This window comes from Podarcis melisellensis (assembly GCF_964234715.1).
Source record: "Podarcis melisellensis genome assembly, chromosome: 2".
In the NCBI taxonomy this organism is placed as follows: domain Eukaryota; kingdom Metazoa; phylum Chordata; class Lepidosauria; order Squamata; family Lacertidae; genus Podarcis; species Podarcis melisellensis.
Window position 1 is genome coordinate 12,083,939 of NC_138529.1, and position 21,735 is coordinate 12,105,673.

Here is a 21,735-nt window from a genome sequence, read left to right on the forward strand (position 1 = left end):
AACCCAGCCGAGAAACACCAGGAAACCAGGAGTGGCAGTAGCAAGGAAGTGTAGCAAGTTAATTGGGTGGCACCATGATATCTAGGAAAGAGCTACACAGCCCCTTCCGTTGCTGTGGATTCCAGCTCCCATCCACCCCAGCTAGCATGGCCAATGATCAGGAATGATAGGAGTTCAGAAACCAACAACATCTGGCAGGCACCAAGTTGGAGAAGGCTGGCTTTTGTTATCAAGCTGGATTCAGTAAGATGATTCAGGAGGATTTAAGAAGATAAAGGGAGGAGGACTTGTTTTGCCCCCCCCCCCAAATTGTTCAATGAGAAAGAGAGAGAGTGAGGGAGTGAATGAGTTCAGAGGGGCCCATTCCCCGAAGACAAAAATTGCTGGCAAATTGCTTGAATGTTGATTGTTTCACTGCAGCCCTTCCCTTGCTACAAGCGATATTAGAGCAATTATGAGCACGGCTTCTGGGAGAAAGAAGGAAGGGGGAGGAGGGAAGCAACTCAACAACAACCCATGCAACTCAACCCTTCTGCAAAAAGGTGCTCTCTCTCCACACACCCCTCCCCACCAAAGTGAGTCTGTTTGGCACATCTGGTTCTCTGAGATGATACATCACACTGGCTCCAAAAGCTATAATCAGACATTTCAGGGTGTGTAAGCTGGGCACCAGCTATGTGCTGAGATAAGCTTGCACATTCTTTTCTCTCCAGAAGGCAAAGAGGCCCAGAAAACCCCAAGGTAGGTTTGGAAGATGGCGTGTGTGTGTGTTTGTGTGGAGATCGTCAGAATGAGAAAGCCCCTTTCCATTCAAAGGCTGGGTACTTTTTCCATCCTTCCTTCATTACCAAGCAAAATACTTTAGAATAAATGAAAGAGAATTTGTCAGGGTTAATTCTCCTCCTCCTTCCCCCATCCTTTGGAGAGAAAAAAGAAAGAAGACAAGAGAGTCGTACAAGCAGTGTAAGTGTTAATGCCGTTGTCTTGAAAAGGTGATGTTTGTCAGGAATAAATCATTTCTTGCCTTTTAGCTGTGACGATAATTACATGGTGCCGTAACTATCTGCACAAACTGTCAAAGGAAATATATTGTGAGCAAAAGAAGAAAAAAAAATAGTAATAATAATAAATACCCTCCAAGCTGGCTAGCAGGGAGAGAGACGTTAAGGTGTCTCAATGCATTCAGGCACAAAAGAACTTTGTCTGGATTTATGTGGAGACAGGAGCAAAGTGGGGTTTGTTTCATGTCCTTTCTTGTCCATCAGGAGACACTTAATGCAGTTGTATAAGCTTAATGGTTTTTGGGTTTTTTTAATTCAAAGGGAAATTTGAAAAGCCTCAAGGTCTGTGAAACATAGAGGTTGCTTAATCTCCCTCCCCATACCCGACAAAAATATATGGGACAAAATGCTTTTTAAAAAATACCACGAGCTGTACGATCAACATTTCTTAGACATTTGCTGGGGGGTTTTTTTTAACCACCATTACCCCTGTGATTTACATCACATTTTAACTTTGAAAACACTTAACAACCCTTGTCATGTTTCCCTTCACAATGATCCTGTGAAGTAGACAAATGTCTCCCCCCCCATTCTACATTGCTCCGTCCCTGCTCCTGCCAACCTAGCATGTCAAAAGCATGTCAAAGTGCAAGTAGATAAATAGGTACCGCTCCGGCAGGAAGGTAAACAGAGTTTCCATGCACTGCTCTGGTTCGCCAGCAGCAGCTTAGTCATGCTGGCCATATGACCCAGAAGCTGTACGCTGGCTCCCTCAGCCAATAAAGCGAGATGAGCGCCCCAACCCCAGAGTCATCCGTGACTGGACCTAATGGTCAGGGATCCCTTTACCTTTACCCTTTATGCTCCTGAGCATTCTCACAGTTTCCATCATCGTCATCATCACTATTGCCTGCCTTTTTCCCTGACATGAACTGAAAGTAGCTTACAGCTAAAATTTTATTTCATTTTCTGTAGCTGTGGAAGGTGCTGTGCACAATTCCTCCCCTCGCATATTCTTTCCTTTACAACAATCCTGTAAGGTAGGCTCGGTGGAGAGATTGTAGTTGGCTCAAGGTGACCAGTGTAGTTGGAGTTACAGATAGGTAGCCGTGTTGGTCTGCCATAGTCAAAACAAAAAAATTCCTTCCAGTAGCACCTTAAAGACCAACTAAGTTAGTTCTTGGTATGAGCTTTCGTGTGCATGCTCATACCAAGAACTAACTTAGTTGGTCTTTAAGGTGCTACTGGAAGGATTTTTTTTGCTTTTCAGTGTAGTTGGGTATATAATGTCCATGTCTTTAGTGAGAACAAATTCCTGACATCGAATAGCATGTCCCTATGTTCATTGGAGAAATATTGGAGGGTAAGGAATCTCCACTTGTGGCTCAGGAAGCCAGGGTGTGTTATGGGGGCAAGGTACACTGATATCAGGGGCAATTAGCAACCAGAGAACAGCAGACCAAAGTTTAGAATCAAACAATCTGTGGCTTGTTACAAAAGAGCTAGAATTCAGTGATGGCCAAACTTGGCCCTCCAGCTGTTTTGGGACTACAATTCCCATCATCCCTGACCACTGGCCCTGTTAGCTAGGGATGATGGGAGTTGTAGTCTCAAAACAGCTGGAGGGCCAAGTTTGGCCATCACTGTGCTAGATTGATTAATATACCAGGAAGAATTACAGAAATAAAGACTCGCTCTGCAGGCAACATTCGAATTGGGCCAGTAACCTTGGAGTTAAATCTAGGAGGCGGCAGAGATGGGAGGTATCTAATACCACATATGGCGACAATAAGGCACCAGACAGGAATGCAAAGAGCTGAATGAGATTGGAGAGAGAAGCTGCATTAGAATCCGTGACTGCTGGCAACTTTCTTGGGAAACTGAGGAGCTGGAAAAGCAAAAGTGGAGGAAGAACAAGAAAACCAGAGCACATGCATTCTCTCTCTTAGAGAAGGACTGGGGAATCAGCCCAGGGAGCCAAATGTGCCTCCCTCCCAAGGCCTCTCTCTCTGGTCTTCAGGGCTCTCCTCAGGCCACCCTCCCCCCCCCACCTCACCAGCTCTGCTCTGCACCCTCACTGAGTGCTTAGACCAGGGGTCAGCAAACTTTTTCAGCAGGGGGCCTGTCCACTGTCCCTCAGACCTTGTTGGGGGCCGGACTATATTTTGAAAAAAATATATGAATGAATTCATATGCCCCACAAATAACCCAGAGATGCATTGTAAATAAAAGGACACATTCTTCTCATGTAAAAACACACTGATTCCCGGACCGTCCACAGGCCGGATTTAGAAGGCGACTGGGCCAGATCTGTCCCCCAGGCCTTAGTTTGCCTACCCCTGGCTTAAACTGTGACCATGGCTCTGGCTTGATGGATGGAGGATGGAGAGATGTGGGTGTAAAATATCTTATCTTTCACATGACTGGAATGTAGCCCAGGGCACAAGGGAAAGAGTCACATCTATTGCTCTAACCACTTTTGCCCAACACTGGCTTGTGGCCAATGAAAGGTTCCTCATGAGGGAATGAGGTCTTCTCACTTAGAAAGCTTCCACACCTGTGTACTGAATGGAAAGAAGGAGTCTTCTTCTTCAAGGGGAGACGCTTGTAATCATCCGGGCCAAGTTATCTAGGTTTCCTTGGAAGATCTGTCACAGGGGAACTGGGGCAAGGGGAGCCTACAGGTTTCTTAAACTTCCAGCAGGAGAAGACCACCAGAACCTCCTTTTCACCAAGGCTGCTGTGGAAATGGAGGGGCTGTTGAGGTGGCAACAGATCCGCCCTCCAAGGTGTGTGCAATCCATTTATTGGAGGCAGAATCTGCTGCCCCTGTGATTCTGCTGCCTGAGGCTGTCACCTCACCTTGTCTCAGGAGTGTGTCAGCCCTGGGTGGTGGTACCTCAGGCACGGGGAACTCTCCCTCAGGGCTCCAGGATAGCCAAATCATTATGTGTCTGGAATTGTTTAATCGGGTTAGAAGTCAGGCATGGCATTTTCCAGAGTTCTCACAGTTGCTTTGCATACCTAATGAGAGTATCTTGTGGATCAATCTAAATCAGCAAATACAAATGACGATCATAACCTGGGTGCCGAAGTGTTTACTTTACACTCCTTCTCAGACCTTCTAGAGATTTCTGGAGTCAATCATGCTAGCAGGGCATACTTCAAATGACAGCAGGGCTGAATTTCTTGGTAATGTTGTTGGTAATGAATTCATTCCTGAGGAGGCCCTGCCCCATCTGTCCAAACTTGGGGTGTGTATGTGTCTTTCATTCTCAGTGTGCCTGGTGCATTGCTCCAGGTGGGAATTGTCCAGTTCCTAACCTTACAATGAATTTCCTGTACAACGAAAAGGAACATGTCAGGGGAAAAGCTATGCATGACTTCCAGAGGTTTTTTCACTTCTAGTGCTAGATCTAGATGATAACATTAATTTGAAATAGGAGTGACTGTCCAATCTAGGAAAAATCAGAACTAAATTCTTTTGAACCCAATGAGATCCCCAGGTCCAAACTGCATATTTCATAGAGTTCCGTACAGCTTCTACTTTTTTAAAAGGAAAGAAGTCATTGGCTACAAGTTGGAGTAGAGAACCAGTATGTCAGGAAGAGGTGCTTAGCCCCTTAATCTGTCAACCCCCCCCCCCACTTAAAATTGCTCATCCTCAGCTACTTTTCTCCCTGCAAAGTATGGGTTGATAACCATTTTGTGGACGGGGGCACATTTTGAGAGAGTGCTGGGAACACCAGTCTTAAAATGGCTGCCATGGGTGTGCAGAAGAACACAGAAGGAGGCAGAATTCATTCATACTGAAGTGAGCAGATAAGATTAATCAAAACATAACAGTAGTTGCCTGCAGACTTGCAATCCAAAAAGGGATTACACAAAGTTGTAAAAAAAGGGTGTGATGAGGAGGGAAGAGGAGAGCAAGGAAAATCAGGTGCCCAATTTTAAAGTTATATAGAGTCCATCTGGAGTCCAAACAGTTCAAAGACAGGGGGAGCCAAGTGGAGCTGGTCTCCCATGGAGTGGCTCTGCTTCACATCTTTCTTTCTGCTGCAGCCTGAGGAAATGGCTACTGCCAGGTGGCTTTTACATTTGCCTGTGGACTTCTGAGGTCTTGCCTACAATGCACCTCTTAACTGGTTTCTAGGCTTGCTTAACTGTGCTTGCAAGTAAACGGTCACATGAGGACATATTGATTAACCTGCATGACGCAACTAGTCATGTGATTGCATTAACTATGCATAAAATCAAGACAAAAAGTAGATTAGCCAGAAGTATTGCTGGGGTGGTTGGATAGGTTGCGACAAGATGCCATATGATGAAACTGAAATGTGCACATAGCAACTGCTCCCCAGTACAGTGGAGATTGCAGCGCACTGTATTCATGGCTCCTCCATGTATGATGTTAAGTTGTGGGTGAACATATCAGACGACACAGCGATTCTTCAAACAGCTCTTGTTTATTCACAGACCCAGAACTTAACTGAACTGAAGGGTTCAGCCAGCCTGCTTATATAGAGCTCCACTATAATGCAACAGTAACAACTTTCTGTAACTATCCAATCACTGAATGTCACTTTCAATTCCTTATATGCATATGTGGACCTGAGTGAAAACTATCTACAGTATCCCCCTGCTGGCCCAGGGTGAGAACTTCAGTACATAACATATGATATTCAATTACAAGGCGCTGAGGCAGGGTTTGAAAGCCCTTTATTCAACTTTTGGAGGACTACATGCCAGTGTTGGCCGGGGCTAGAGGGAAATGTGGGTGATCATATGTGATGGACCTGCAGGAAGGCAAAGGCCTTTTGGAAAATGCTATATAATTAAATTAAGGGGGGGGGATTAAAGTGACTTTTCCCAAGAGGCCGGAATTCTTCCTGCTGGGGATACTAGACAGTGAAATCCAAAAGGAAGTCTCAGTGCCAGTATTTATGTACGTGACTACAGCAGCAAGGATTCTCTGAGCTCAGAAATGGAAGTAGGCGAGAACACCCTCAAAGAAAGAAAGGATGCTGAAAATGTTGGAATATGTAGAGCTGGCAAATGGTTCCCTCTTCCATGTGACTGTGCCCTTAAGATATTTGAAGATGGCCATCACAGTCTTCTCTTCTCCAGAATCCCTTAACTAACTGCAGTGCCAAGTCTTCTGTGAGGGAAAGAATATGTTTTGAAAACACAGTGCATACAAATCTCTAGCTGGATACAACCCACCGTAGATAGGGCTATCAAACGGCTATATGCCCCTTTCACTCAGAGGTGTAGGAAGGGGTATGTGGTGGGTGCGGCCTACCCCCGGGTGTCATGACTGAGGGGTGTGTGCGACAAAATGGCAGGCGAGTGGACGGCACATCTCGTGCCTGGTGGGAGCAGCTCTTCTCCCCCCCTTTAAAAAAAATTATTTAATTATTTTTTCAATACAAACAACAACCACAAAAAACACATACAACAAAAACCACAATAACTCTAATAACACAATTTAACAATTCAGATTTGACTACTGATATATCTATAACTACACCTTTTTAACAATATTTCCCCACCTCTCCTCCCCCTACTTCCCACCACTGTCCCCCTTATCGCTTAAGTATTCCTTCCAGCTTTCTTCATATTTATCCATTCTTAATTTGCGTCGACATGCAATTCGTTCAAATGTAGCTAGTCTGTCCATATTGCCAATCCATGTGCCCAATGGAATCTTTTTGCGGCTCTTCCAATTCATCAAAACAAGTTTGTTTGGGGTTTTTTTTGCTTCTAATATGGCACGGTACATCCATTTATTTATTTATTTATTGACCCCTTGTAATACCCCCTTGGGGACGCGGGTGGCGCTGTGGGTTAAACCACAGAGCCTAGGACTTGCTGATCAGAAGGTTGGCGGTTTGAATCCCCGTGACGGGGTGAGCTCCCATTGCTCGGTCCCTGCTCCTGCCAATCTAGCAGTTCGGAAGCACGTCAAAGTGCAAGTAGATAAATAGGTACTGCTCCTGCTTCTGAGGGAGCCGATGTACAGCTTCCGTGAGCTGCTCTGGTTCGCCAGAAGGGGCTTAGTCATGCTGGCCACATGACCTGGAAGCTGTACGCCGGCTACCTCGGCCAATAAAGTGAGATGAGCGCCACAACCCCAGAGTCAGTCATGACTGGACCTAATGGTCAGGGGTCCCTTTACCTTTACCTTAATCCCCCCTTATGCGAAGTGCACTCAGCTGCAGTAGCTCCATTGCTGGGTCATGTCTGACCTGGCTGCGGAAAGCAGGAGGAGAGTGAACAGCAGCTTCCCCACCCCTCTCCTACCCTGAACTGTGGCATGTAGGAGGGCACCCTCCGCGCCCCGCCTCCCTCAGGAGTGCGCCCGCCCTGGGCAGCGCTGGCATATGCTCTTCCACTGCTTTCACTAGCAGAGGCTGCATGTTTCTGAATGCCAGTTGGTGGGGAGCAAGGGTATTGTCCTTGTGGGCTTCTGTGGCGATCACACAGGGTCCCCAGATATTTCACTGTCTATTGATCCCTGTGCCACCATTTTATTTCCCGCTGCCACCACCCAGGGCCTACCTGGTACAATACTGAGCTCAGTCAGGGTTAAACTGGAACATAAACTTTTATTTATTGCAGTTTGACAAGCGTGTGGTTTCATAAACGGTATCAGTCCATTACAATCATGGGTTGCCTATCCAGACCTATAACTTCTGCCACCTGCTCTCACTCACTAAACCACCTCTCAGATATTTACTTGTCTTCTTAGCCCCTAACTGTTCCTGACTCAGCTTATTTTGTCACACTCACTCAACCTACTAACAAACTCTAGCCCAATTCACTCCAACCAACCACCCAACTCCCAACGAACTCCTCCCTTCGCCTCTCCCAGAGCTGGTTTTATAGTCCCTCTGACTCCACCCCTCTGGGTCCTGATTGGGTAACGTGTTTAACTATTTCACCTCCAGCACTCTCATATGTTAACGTCACAGCTTCCTAAGAGGCATTTGGTTGTCCACTGTTAGGAACAAAATCCTGGATCAGACCGGCCTTTGGTCTGCTCCAATATGCATGCACACAGTGACAACATCCCATGTGTATTCTCCCTTTATTTTCTGTTGCGGACATGCCATTCTGTTATGGTTGCTAACTGACCACTTTCTTTTGTTCAGTAAACTGCTAATGAATGGACAGTAAAAATGGATTCTACGCACTGTAGTGGTGGCCAAGAGACTGATACTGATGAATCGGAAGAACAGAGATACGATTCCCCTTGATCAATGGCTTGACAACACAACACTGGCAACATATGAACGGACAGCTTATAGATGCAGACTTTCTTTGGATAATTACAGTGATATTCGGAATGAGTTTACACAGAATATATTAGGTTATTGACAATTATATGTGTATTAGGGTAATAAGAATATACACATCTGTGTATTAATGTATGGTAATGTGACAGTATTTTTTCTTTTTTCCAATCTCACTTCTTTCTTTCTTTCTTTCTTTTTCTTTCTTTCTTTCTTTCTTTCTTTCTTTCTTTCTTTCTTTCTTTCTTTCTTTCTTTCTTTAAATGAAATTCTTCTAATAAAATTTATTTTTTAAAATAAATGAATGGACTAAATCATTACAGAAGCCATGGAACTTCTTATCACTCAGGGAAGTGGGGAGCATGTAGCAAAGATGCATTATCCATACACACCATCTACTCCCCCCCCACACACAAAATTGCCCTTTCCTGACATTGTGCCTGCATGCATCTGATTTGTTATTATCATATGATATACCATGGTTTCTGGGTTGGGTGGTGGGGAGAGGAGAACAAAGAGTCACGACTTTCCCCAAAGAATCATGGGAACTGTAGTTTACCCCTTGCATGGCTGCAATTCCCAGCACCACCTTTAACAAATGACAATTCCCAGGATTCTTTAGGGGGAGAAGCCATAACTGTTTAAGTGGTATAAGAGTGCCTTAAATGTATGGAGTTGGTGTGACCTAACATTATGGCCTAAGCTTTTGTGGACTCATGTCAACATCATCGGATTTATGAAGTCAGGTCAGAGGGAAGTAAATAATAATAATAATAATAATAATAATAATAATAATAATAATAATAATTATACCTTGCCCATCTGGTTGGGTATCCCCAGCCACTGGGAGGCTTATAGAATATATAAAACATAATAAAGCATCAAACATAAAAAACCCCACTTCCTGATACAGGGCTGCCTTCAGATGTCTTCTAAAAGTTTTATAGTTCTTTATCTCCTTGACATCTGAAGGGAGGGTGTTCCACAGGGAGAATGCCACCACCGAGAAGGCCCTTTGCCTGGTTTCCTGTAACTTTGCTTCTCGCAGTGAGGGAACTGCCAGAAGGCCCTCAGAGCCGAACCTCAGTGTCTGGGCTGAGCGATGGGGGTGGAGATGCTCCTTCAGGTATACTGGGCCGAGGCTATTTAGGGCTTTAAAGGTCAGCATCAGTACTTTGAAATGTGCTTGGAAACGTACTGGGAGCCAAGGTAGGTCTTTCAAAACCGGTGTTATGTGGTCTCGGCGCCCATTCCCAGTCACCAGTCTAGCTGCTGCATTCTGGATTAGTTGTACTGTAGTTTCTGGGTCATCTTCAAAGGTAGCCCCATGTAGAGCACATTGTAATAGCCCGCCCTGGGAGATAACCAGGGCATGCACCATTCTGGCGATACATTCTGTGGGCAGGTAGGGTCTCAGCCAGAGTACTGATGGAGCTGGTAAACAGCTGCCCTGGACACAGAATTGACCTGTACCTCCATGGACAGTTGTGAGTCCAAAATGACTCCTAGGTTGTGCACCTGGTCCTTCAAGGGCACAGTTACCCATTCAGGACCAGGGAGTCCACCACACCTCCCCGGTCTGTGTCCCCCCACAACAGTACTTCTGTCTTGTCAGGATTCAGCCTCAAGCTGTTAGCTGCCATCCATCCTCCAACTGCCTCCAGACACTCACACAGGACTTGCACTTCCTTCACTGGTTCTGATTTAAAGGAGAGGTAGAGCTGGGTATCATCTGCATACAGATGAACACCCAGCCTAAACCTCCTGATGATCTCTCCCAGAGGCTTCATATAGATGTTGAAAAGCATTAGGGAGAAGATGGAGCGCTGAGGCACCCCACAAGTGAGAGCCCAGAGATCTGAATACTCACCCCCCAACACCACTTTCTGGACAGGGCCCAGGAGAAAGGAGCAGACCACTGCACAACAGTGCCCCCAGCTCCCAGCCCCTCAAGACGGTTCAGAAGGATGTTATGGTTGATGGTGTCAAAGGCCGCTGAGAGATCCAGCAGGACCAGGAAACAGCTTCCACCTATCCCTAGCCCACCGGAGATCATCAACCAGCACCACCAAGGCAGTTTCAGTCCCATGATGAAACCCCCCTATAGAGCAGACAGTTTATAATTAACATGCCTTTCCATTTTGCTAGACACAGAGAGGGAGACTGACTTGGCTTGCCCGCATTCATACTTCCAAAAATTCCTCCACCTTTGCTTCAGTCATGAGTCACATGATTGCCATAAGTGGCAGAGATACCTCCTATTTATTAAGTAGAGCATTTTTTTTTAAAAAAAGTCACAGGACTCAGTAATCTTCGCATGCTCACACAACTCCACATCATGCCTTTACTTGCCAGAGCAAGTGTCTGAAATAAGTGGTGAGTGACAGCCAGGCCTTTCAGTGATTGCCAGCAAAGGGTAATAGAGCTCAGGTTTTGGGCAAGGCAAAGAGGAGCTCAAGCAACAAAGGTGTGACAAGTACTGGTGCTGCACAATTATCTATCCCAAATCCGTCAGAGGGCCGGCCCAATACATTTTGACACCCGAGGCAAATGACAAAATGGTGCCCCCTTCCTTGCCAGGGAAGAAGGGATGAGTGAAAATTGACACCAGAAACAAGGGAGGAATAAAGATATATATTGGGATCTGCTGTCCCTGGGGATCCTGCCACCTGAGGCGGTCACCTTGCCTTACTTCATGTGTGGGCTGGCCCTGCCTAGTTATCTGATCAAAAGCTTTCTTTGCTTCTTCTTGCACTTTGACCTTCCTAGAAGTGTTCCGTGCACAACATTATAATTTCACAGTTCAGCAGTGACACCCCAGATGTAGCTGGACTAAAACGCCCATCGTTACTGACCACTTTTCAGAAGTCGGTTGTTGGGATACAACATGGAGATCTGCTGTGTAATGGTAGGGGGACATGCTTAAATGGACCACTGGACATGCCTCAGGTAGCACCACTTTGGGTCCTAGTCTGATGGGGACAGAGCCCCATCTCCTGGGTGTGACTGGGGAAGTGTGTGTGTGTGTGTGTGTGTGTGACAGACACCTGTTTGTGCATGCAGTTGTTCATCCACCAAGGGGCATGCAGGCAGAGGCGTGCTGAGTCATGCTTCTGTTTATCTACGGGCCTCTACCTGGCTTGGGGTGCCCGCTCTCTTTAATTCCACAATAATATACAATGAAAATGAAATGTGTGTGTGTGTGTGTGTGTGCATAAATTAGAACTTAGTCACAGGCAATTTGTATTTGGATCAAATTAAAAATAGATTAAGATGAAATTTGCCTCAGAGATAGATAAGAACCATTCAGTTTCAACTCAACAAAACAAGCAGCTGCATTTTTTTTCACCCAGCATTTCGCCCAGCTAGAGAAGTTGTGTTATGCCTTCTGCAGAGGGGAGAGCTTCGGGGTCAAATGAGAGAATGGGAAGCGTCTGATGCTCTTTCTCTGATTGGCCACTGTGAGAAGAAGATGCTGGAGTAGATGGACCATTGGCTTGAATGAGTAGGGATAATTCTTAGGTGTCTACTCTCAGTCTTTAAGGTGTCCTCCCTTACCCTGTGAATAATGAGAGGAGGGAGGACAGAAACAACAACAACAACAACAATTTATGATTTATACCCTGCATTTATACAATGTTTCTGAGCTGGGCTATTCGATTGTCCTCAAGGAAAGAAACCTTCCTCTCCTCCTCTCAGAAAAAGGATAAGGAGGAAGTGACAGCATGCTAAGAACCGGGCTCCAAACATATACACTCAACAAACAAGGCAGAAACACATCCATGTTCTTCCCCTTCCATGTATCACCCATGTCCCATCACAGCATTCCATCAGGAGAGAAAATCTGTGCTCAAACTTGCCAAGTGAGAGTATTCCAGGGACAGGGATATGCTTCTGTCCTGGGAATTACCCATTCCTTCTGATCAGTTTCAGCTCAGGTCTGTTTCACAGCTTGTAGAGGAGGAGCAGGAGGAGGAAGAAGTAACAGTAGTACAGTGGTACCTTGGGTTACAGACGCTTCAGGTTACAGACTCCGCTAACCCAGAAATAGTACCTCGGGTTAAGAACTTTGCTTCAGGATGAGAACAGAAATCGTGCTCCGGCGGCGTGGTGGCAGCGGGAGGCCCCATTAGCTAAAGTGGTGCTTCAGGTTAAGAACAGTTTCAGGTTAGATACGGACCTCCGGAACGAATTAAGTACTTAACCCGAGGTACCACTGTATGTAATTCTCAAATTTCCTTTGCATGGTTGAACCTTCAACAAAGATAAGAGAATCATTGAATTGTTACAGTTTGAAGGGGTCACAATGGTCATCTAGTCCAACCCCTGCTATGGAGGGGGTTTTTTTGTTTTTGTTTTTGCCCTATGTGGGACACAAACCCACCACCCTGAGATTAAGATTCTCATGGTCTACACACTGAACTGCAAGGATTTGTTTCAGTATAATTTGGAATTCATTGCTGTCCAACAAGCAGCGCTTAGCAGCTGACAGTATCTGTCAGCAAACATGCAGCAGCAGTCAGCATTTTATTTTAATTATTTAAATGATTTGTCTGCAGTGTTGTTTTTTTTGCAGCAAATTTGACTTCAAAATCTCAAGATGGCTCACGTGCGGGGAGGGAGCAATAAATTCCAGAAGTTTAAATAACAATAAAAATCAAAACAATGAAGCAGCAGCAACTACATTAAGTAAAACCATTTAACATTAATCACCATGCACTGCCGTAGTAGATTTTATATCCATTCATTTCAGGTTAGCCCATCAAGACAGGTGATTTGCAATGTCAACCTTCAATTCCAGAATTCAAATGGCAAGTTTTGGGGGTCAAATTTGGAGGTCAAAATCTGAATGTGAAAATATTGCAGAATGTTGAGTCATCCTTAAAGGGACCTCTGACCATTAGGTCCAGTCGTAGACAACTCTGGGGTTGCGGTGCTCATCTCGCTTTATTGACCGAGGGAGCTGGTCATGTGGCCAGCATGACTAAGCCACTTCTGGTCATCCTTAGAAGAGGCAAAAGGGAGAAGGGGCGTAGCCTATTGGTAGAGCATCTGCTTTGCGTGTAGAGGGTCTGAGTACTAATTCCTAGCATCTCCAGGTAGGGCTGGGAGATACCTCTGTCTGAAACACAGAAGAGTCACTGCCAGTATGTGTAGACAATGCTGAGCTACATGGACCAATAGCACCTTCCTATGTTCCTAAATCTATGGAAAGGAGTAGCCAACATGGTACCCTTCATACGTTGCTGGGCCTCAGGTCTTATCTTCCCTGACCTTTGGCCATGCTGACTGGGGCTGATGAAAGCTGAAGTTCAACAACATCTACAATGGCTTGGATCCAAAGGTGTCTTGCATGAGTGGAAAGGCGCTTTCATAAGGCTGACTTTCTTCATTCTTCCCATTTCCCCATCCCACTGCTGCTCATATGCCCCTCCCCACAGTGTTCCAGAAGTTCCCTTGACCCTCAAAGAGCAGCATTTGAGAGATGCTGGGAGCTGTGAAGCAGGGGTAAGCCAGAAAGGTCCCATTGTGTGAGTGGAGTGCTTCTCTGGATTCAACTCATTATTTGCTCTTCACCATATTTGTCCTTTTGCACTTTGAAAAGTTGCACCAAGGAAGCTTTTCTGTGCTCTCTGGCCAGCTCTTACCGGTGCCATGGTTGGGCTTCCTCGTACCGCTGGGCATTAGAGTAAGGTTACCAGACGTCCCCATTTCCCGGGGACAGTCCCCGGATTTACAAATCAGTAGACATTCAAAATCCTATCATTCCTATTGAAGTTGAAAAGTGTCCCCGGATTCATTGAAAAAAATCTGGTAACCTTACATTAGAGAACTCACCTTGATGACAGTCATGTAAACAGAAGATGCCCCACTTATTTAGAACCACCTCAGAGTTCTAAGTCCATGCGCCCTTCAGATGCTGTTAGACTCCAACTCCCATCAGTCCCAGTGAACGTGGCAATGGTCATGGAAGATGGGAGTTATAGTCCCAACAGCCCTTGGAGAGCATTGCACTGGCTAGCCCTGTTCTAGAATTGGATTGCCTAGTGAGATCATAGAGTGTACACAACCACGACATGGTAAGAGAACATGTCGTCATATTCAGAAGTGTCCCAAGGAAATTCCAAGGTGATCCAGGGAGTTTCAAAGGCTACAAAGAACAGGGACAGAGCAGACTGGAAAGTTCATAGATACTAGCATAATGCAGCACAAGTCCTACATCCACGGAGGCCAATGTGACCCCCCCCCCGATGTTTTCAAACTCTAGCTCCCATCAGTTCCAGGCAACACGACCAATGGTCAGGGATGATGGAAATTGCAGCCTAACAACACTTGAAGGAGCGTCTCTACCCCCATTGTTCAGCCCAGATACTGAGGTCCAGCGCTGAGGGCCTTCTGGTGGTTCCCTCACTGCAAGAAGGGAAGTTACAGGGAACCAGGCAGAGGTTCTCGGTAGTGGCGCCCGGCCTGTGGAACACCCTCCCACCAGATGTCAAAGAAATAAACAACCATCTGATGTTTAGATGACATCTGAAGGCAGTCCTCTTTAGGGAGGTTTTAATGAATGATGTTTTAACGTATTATTCATCTTTTGTTGGAAGCTGCCCAGAGTGGCTGGGGAAACCCAGCTGGATGGGCGGGGTATAAATAATAATAATAATAATAATAATAATAATAATAATAATTATTATTATTATTATTATTATTATTATTATTATTATTATTATCATCATCATCTCTAGATTGTGAAACACTGTTTGGCATGCATGGCCATGCACAAAAGTGGAGACTCCTGCAGCAGTTTTTTGGGTTCTCAAATTTTAAGTGGCGCCCTGCATGATGCTAAAATTAAGCACCCGCCACTTCTCACGCTCTGTTCTACAGCACTGTTGTGGCACCAAGTGCAGCCTGGCTGCACAGGTTGTGCTGCCCTAAAACTCCCCCGGGGCTGCAGGTATGGATTACAGTGGTACCTTGGGTTATATACGCTTCAGGTTACAGATGCTTCAGGTTACAGACTCCGCTAACCCAGAAATAGTATCTCGAGTTAAGAACTTTGCTTCAGGATGAGAACAGAAAACGTGCTCCAGCGGCGCAGCATCAGGAGGAGGCCCCATTAGCTAAAGTGGTGCTTCAGGTTAAGAACAGTTTCAGATTAAGAACGGACCTCCAGAAGGAATTAAGTACTTAACCCGAGGTACCACTGTATATGCCTTCCTCTGTGGTGGACACACAGCTACTGCCATCCTCCCTTGTGTGGCAGCTGCCAGCCCTGAATCATGAGCTGAGAAAGAGATCCCTTCCACCCTTCTCTTCACCTCAGGATGCAAGGCGGGACATGACAAATACTTCGGATAGCACAGAAATATCTCCCCTTTAATTGAGCCTTCTAAGTCAAGACAAACTCAGCAAGCATCTGGTGTTCTAATTAATTCCTACTCATTCACGCTGAATGGCCTTAACTCAAGAGTTGCTGGATGGAAAGAGCATACTCTGCATAGCGCTGATGATTGATCAGCGCAGAAAAGGAGCTTCCTTTTCTTTTTCTTTAAAATATGTATATTATGAATCAAGAGCGTGAATGGCAGTAGATGGGCCATGATCAAGATATTTCTTTTCCCGAAGCTTCCTCCGTCAGCTTTTTTCATTTGCTACCTATCACTTGCCACCACATATATATGCATCTCCCTCTCTCTTTATTGCTAAAGATATTTGCATGAAACCCATTTCCTGCTGTTGCCCCCTTCCCACTCAGAGTCATAATCCACTGTTTGTGATATTATCGTTTCCATGGCAACCGCTTTGAGATGCCACAGAGGGCTGTGAGGGCTTCAGATAGGAGGTTGGATAGATGCAGCTGGTGAGAAAGAAAGAAAGAAGAAAGAAAGAAAGAAAGAAAGAAAGAAAGAAAGAAAGAAAGAAAGAAAGAAAGAAAGAAAGCAAGCTATAGAAAAGTCATATTTTTCAGCAATGATGATTCCCATGCTTTCTGACACAGAAAGAGTAGAAAAGGGGGGATGAGCTATGCATATGTTCCTACGTCATTGTCTTATCAAATAGCAAGGGAGTATTGTATGTGTTTTATTCTGGAATGCTTTTTTAAAAAAGGCAAGGAGAGATTTGTACTTTGCACCAAGGAAAGGTAGAAATGGAGCCAATGGATGCATCTTTCTGTGGCAGGTTTAGACAGCTCTCCCATAACATACCCTACAAGTGTCCCAGAAAAAAAAGGGAAATCCCAAAATGGACTGTGGCCATTTTGGGCACTGTGATATCACTCGATTTTGTGCCATGATTTCGTCCTGAAAAAGGAGTGCTTTTAAGGCGAGGGAGAGCTCGGGGGCAGGGGTACAGGAGAGGATTTCATTCAAAATGGTCAGATGTGGAATTGGAGAGGAAATGGCTTCTGATCTGATGCCATAGATCAGGGGTGGGGGGAATCCTAGATCAAGGTTGGCCCCATTGGGCCAGATTGCGATCTGTCTCCACCCCCAAGAACCAACTGTGACTGACTGGTGGGTCAACCAATCTGTCAGTCACCTGACATTAAGGTGACAGATCGAAAAAGTGGCTTGACCCACACGTATTTCAAAGCCCCTTGCACAGCACTTCCCAAGCTCTTGACAGCCAGCTAGTTGCGATAAACTTGAGAATTGCAATACAAGGGCCAGATGGTGAATGGAAGGTTCAATCCTGCTTTCTGCAATGTGCTCATGTGGAGAGCGGGAACAGGAACAAGATACGGCATCTACCGTATTTTTCGCTCTATAAGACGCACTAGACCACAAGATGCACCTAGTTTTGGGAGGAGGAAAACAAGAAAAAAAATATTCTGAATCTCAGAAGCCAGAACAGCAAGAGGGATCGCTGCACAGTGAAAGCAGCAATCCCTCTTGCTGTTCTGGCTTCTGGGATAGCTGCGCAGCCTGCATTCACTCCATAAGACGCACACACATTTCCTTTTACTTTTTAGGAGGGAAAAAGTGAGTCTTATAGAGCAAAAAATACGGTACTTCTCCTGCCCCCTTCCTACCCACAAACTGATTAAACATGCAGTTGGAAGGGGGATAAGGGATATGGGCAGAGTCAGGATTTTTGTTGGGGGTGGGAGGACAGTGTTAGGGGGGCAGAACCAACATGATTGGTCAGTTAGTTAAGTATTTCTATTGTTTTACTTGATCTAAGTGGGGCAGCTACCCCCTGCCCCCTGGCTATGCCCATAATAAGGGACAGGATACACTACTTCTCTCACCTCCTGTCCACATGTTTAATAGGGATGTCTCCAGCCTCGTATATCCAACTGGCTTAACTTAACTCAACTCTTTGTTGAGCCAGCATGGTGTAGTGGTTAAGAGCGGTGGACTCGTAATCTGGTGAACTGGGTTCGCTTCCCCACTCCTCCGCATGCAGCTGCTGGGTGACCTTGGGCTAGTCACACTTCTCTGAAGTCTCTCAGCCCCACTCACCTCACAGAGTGTTTGTTGTGGGGGAGGAAGGGAAAGGAGATTGTTAGCTGCTTAGAGGCTTCTTAAGGGGAGTGAAAGGTGGGATATCAAGTCCAAACTCTTCTTCTTCTTTGTTCTCTCTCTGTTTCTACCATGTGAACCGGTTCTACCAGTAAGGATGTCTAAGCTGGCTGCTCCAAGTTCAGATTGCATGGCTGTAGCAAGCTGTTTTTGTGTTTCTGTCCAAATAATTCAGAAACTCTAACCATTTTGAAACTAAATTAAACTTCCAGTCTTTTCTTGCTGCTGTATGGAAAAGCACCTGAATCTGACCTTTGAAGAATTTGTAAGTAAACTATTTTTAACTTACTGAATGTGTGGTCTCCTTCTATGCTAAGGGAAATGGCGAACTTTGGAAGAAACTTAGAAGATGATATTTTAAAGATCTAACAGCCTTCTCAGTGATGGCTCCGACCTGGTGGAATGCTCTGTCCCATGAGACCAGGGACCTGCAGGATTTAACTTCCTTCTGCAGGGCCTGTAAGACAGAACTATTCCGCCTGGCTTTCAATTTTAGCCTGATCTTTTATTCCCCTTCCTTTCCCTCCCCTCCCCTTTTTATGAAGATTACCCGCTCTGGGATCCCAAAGCTAATTCTCCCCTGGTGTCCTTGCTGGCCCAAATAGGACTAATTTAGCCAGCTAGCCCTGGTGATCAGGGGACAATTGTTTATTGGATGGATTTCCCCCCCTAAATTGATTTTTGAATTCTGAATTTATTATTCACGTTTTATACTGTATTTTGTGCTGTTTTTTTATTGCATCAATTAAGTGTTTTAAATTTGTTGTTAGCCGCCCTGAGCCCGGTTTTCTGAACCGGGAAGGGCGGGGTATAAATAAAAATTTATATTTATATGTCCATGCTTTACTTTGCTGCACGCTTTGTGATTTTAAATCTCTGTAGAAATCATGGTTTTTGTATTTGTACTTTTTATCAATTGCATACTTTAAAAGGGGATCAGAAAATTCATGGAGAGAAAGACTACCAGTGGCTATTAGTCATGGCAGCTATGCTCCACTTCCTCAGTCAGAATCTTTACCGATTGCTGGAACCCGCAGGAGAGGAGAGTGTTCTGTCCTGCTTGCAGGCTTTCCATAGGGGCAACTGGCTGGCTCCCATGAAAACAGACTGTTGAACTAGATGTTCTTCTGCTGTGGTTTTGTGATCAAGCTGTACACTGCTCTGGGAACTTTAGCAAGTAAGTAATAAACATGATCATATAGAATACAGGATAAAATCCCATTCCCTTGTGCAAAGGGTGGAGACTGAGAACTGGCACCAGTGTTGTGGAATGTCTTCCCTGCTGAAATATGAGAGGCCCCATCAGTGTTGGCATTCCGCTGACTCCTGAAGGCACACCTGTTTCGGCAAGACTTCCCCTGAACTGAACTTGTGGTTTTATTGTCTTAACTGTTTTTCATTTAAATTATTATGCTTCTTAATAGTTTGTTTTGCTGTTTATCTTAATTCAGGACGCTTTAATGCCTGAACACATTTGTTATTGTGTATTTTAATTAGGGATACATTTCATAGCTGCAAATCACTTAGATGCCAGTTTGGCATACTGTATATGCCGTTGTCAAGGCAGGAGTCGGGTGCAGGGCAACAACAACATACAAGGTGCCACTGAAGTCAACTATTTATCAATAGAAACAAAAAAGCTCTGATGACCTAGTGAGCACAGCAACTGCCCCAATGAGGCAGTTGTGAGGACTAGGGTCTTTGGCTTGCCTGTCTTTGCTCCGCCCTGTTCATACCTCTTCAGGTTCTGTGAGACCAGGGAGAGGGCAGCCAGTTGCAGCAGGAGTAGGAGACGCCCTGTCTGATCTTTGTCTCTTGCCCACCCCACCCCTGCTCTCCAGTCTCCGCTTCTGCCTCTGATTCTAGACTGCTCTCTGCCACAGACTCTTCCTGCTCACTAAACCCTGTTACCGCTTCAGCTTCTGAAACCTCCTCCTCCCAGTTTGCTCCCTCTTCTCCCTCTGACCACCCATCATTGTCTCACCACAACTCCCTGGGCTCTGAGCCTTCTTTCCTTGGGGGTTTAAATGATGAGGGGAAAAGAACCCCTACCTTGAGCAACCTGGAGAAAAAGATGGGATATAAATGCATTAGATAAATAAATAAAATCTCCCCTCCTTTGGCTGGGACACAAAGTTTTGAATGAAGGGGGGGGCAATAGAAACTTGAGAATTCTGGCTCCTTTCTTTAAGATGCAAAGGAACGGCCTGCTTTTCTATCTGAGACATACTGTGTTCGTAGGGTAATTAGAAAGCCTATGAGAAACACTTGAGGGAATTGGGTATGTTTATCCTGGTAAAGATAGGGATGTGTGTGGCGCTGTGGTCTAAACCACAGAGCCTAGGGCTTGCCAATCATAAGGTCGGCGGTTCGAATCCCCACGACGGGGTGAGCTCCCATTGCTCAGTTCCTGCTCCTGCCAACCTAGCAGTTCGGAAGCATGTCAAAGTACAAGTAGATAAATAGGTACCACTCCAGTGGGAAGGTAAACGGTGTTTCTGTGTGCTGCTTTGCTTCGCCAGAAGCGGCTTAGTCATGCTGGCCACATGACCCGGAAGCTGTACGCCGGCTCCCTCAGCCAATAAAGCGAGATGAGTGCCGCAACCCCAGAGTTGGCCACAACAGGACCTAATGGTCAGGGGTCCCTTTACATTTATCCTGGTAGAGAGGAGATTGAGAGGAGAAAGGACAACCGTCTTCAAATAACTAAGTGGCTGTCACATGGAAGATGCAGTAAGCTTGTTTTCTCTTGCTCCAGAGGTTAGTACCCAAACCAATGGCTTCAAGTTACAAGAAAGGAGATTCTAACTAAATGTCAGGAAGACCTTTCTGACAGTAAGAGCTGTTTGACAGTGGAACCAACTCCCACAAGAGGTGGTGGACTCTCCTCCCTTAGAGGCTCTTAAGCAAAGGTTGGATGGCCATCTGTCGTCTTGCTGAGACTCCTGCGTAGCAGGGGGTTGGATTAGATGACCCTTGGGATCCCTTCCAGTTCTAGGATTCTAGGATTTTATAAGATGGAAATGATTGGCTGTTTAATGGTTTTGATTCATGCCTGTGTGTGGCACAACAACTGTTGGAATGTAGGATTTAGCACCTCTGGTTCTTTGCTCTGGCCTGCTATAGGAACTAACAAGAATATATAAATCTCCTCGGGGTAAACTTCTGTGGAAATTGCTTTCTCAGCAGAGAAAGGAATTTTGAACAGGTTGGACTAAATGTTTGCACGCGCATACAACCTTCTTTAGAAATGGGGAGGGAGGGAGCCCGTTACATATTTATGCAACCGGGATGAGAATCCACATGACCCCTGCGCTTAGTCACTGGGGCACAGAGGAAATGATTTTGCTGTACATGTATCAGATTTGGGGATGGGAAAGCCCCTCTGCTTGAGAAATCTCATCCTGAGTTTTTGGTTTATTTATTTCATCTCCACTTTCCAATAAAAATGAATGAAAGAACACCAAACGGTCCATGAATATGCAACCAAGCAGCGGCAGCAGCACATCACAATAATAATTTTAAAATCAATAACCAAAAGGCTAGCAGCAGCAGTCAAACATTATTTAAATGCAGGAGTCAGCAAAGGCCCAGTTAAATATAATAGACTCCATTGCTTGCAAGAAGATAGGCAGTAGCAGCAGCTACTCTGCCTGCAAATAATATCCACTTAGGTCAAAAGGGGGAAAGCTATTATTTTTGTTTTTTGTAGGACACCTACAGAGTGCCTTGGACCATGGTGGACTCTTTTCTTAAGTGCTGAACTGGGGCATAAACCAAATATTGTTGCCAGTGTCCACCCGTAACTGTCACTATCATCTCTCCATATAGCCTGATTCACATTCCCTTCTGCAATCTAATTTCATCACCTCATTAGCTTCAGATGAAGGTAGGGTGTCCATGTTTCCTCCT

At 45.4% G+C, this 21,735-nt stretch overlaps 1 long non-coding RNA gene across 1 annotated transcript; it reads left to right on the forward strand.

The window, feature by feature from the left end:
• Nucleotides 1–638: 638 nt before the first annotated feature.
• On the forward strand, nucleotides 639–8,488 carry LOC309363067. Its single transcript, XR_014165214.1, has 3 exons — nucleotides 639–741; nucleotides 5,478–5,653; nucleotides 8,156–8,488. It is a non-coding gene; the product is annotated as an uncharacterized lncRNA (long non-coding RNA).
• The last annotated feature ends 13,247 nt before the right edge of the window (nucleotides 8,489–21,735 follow it).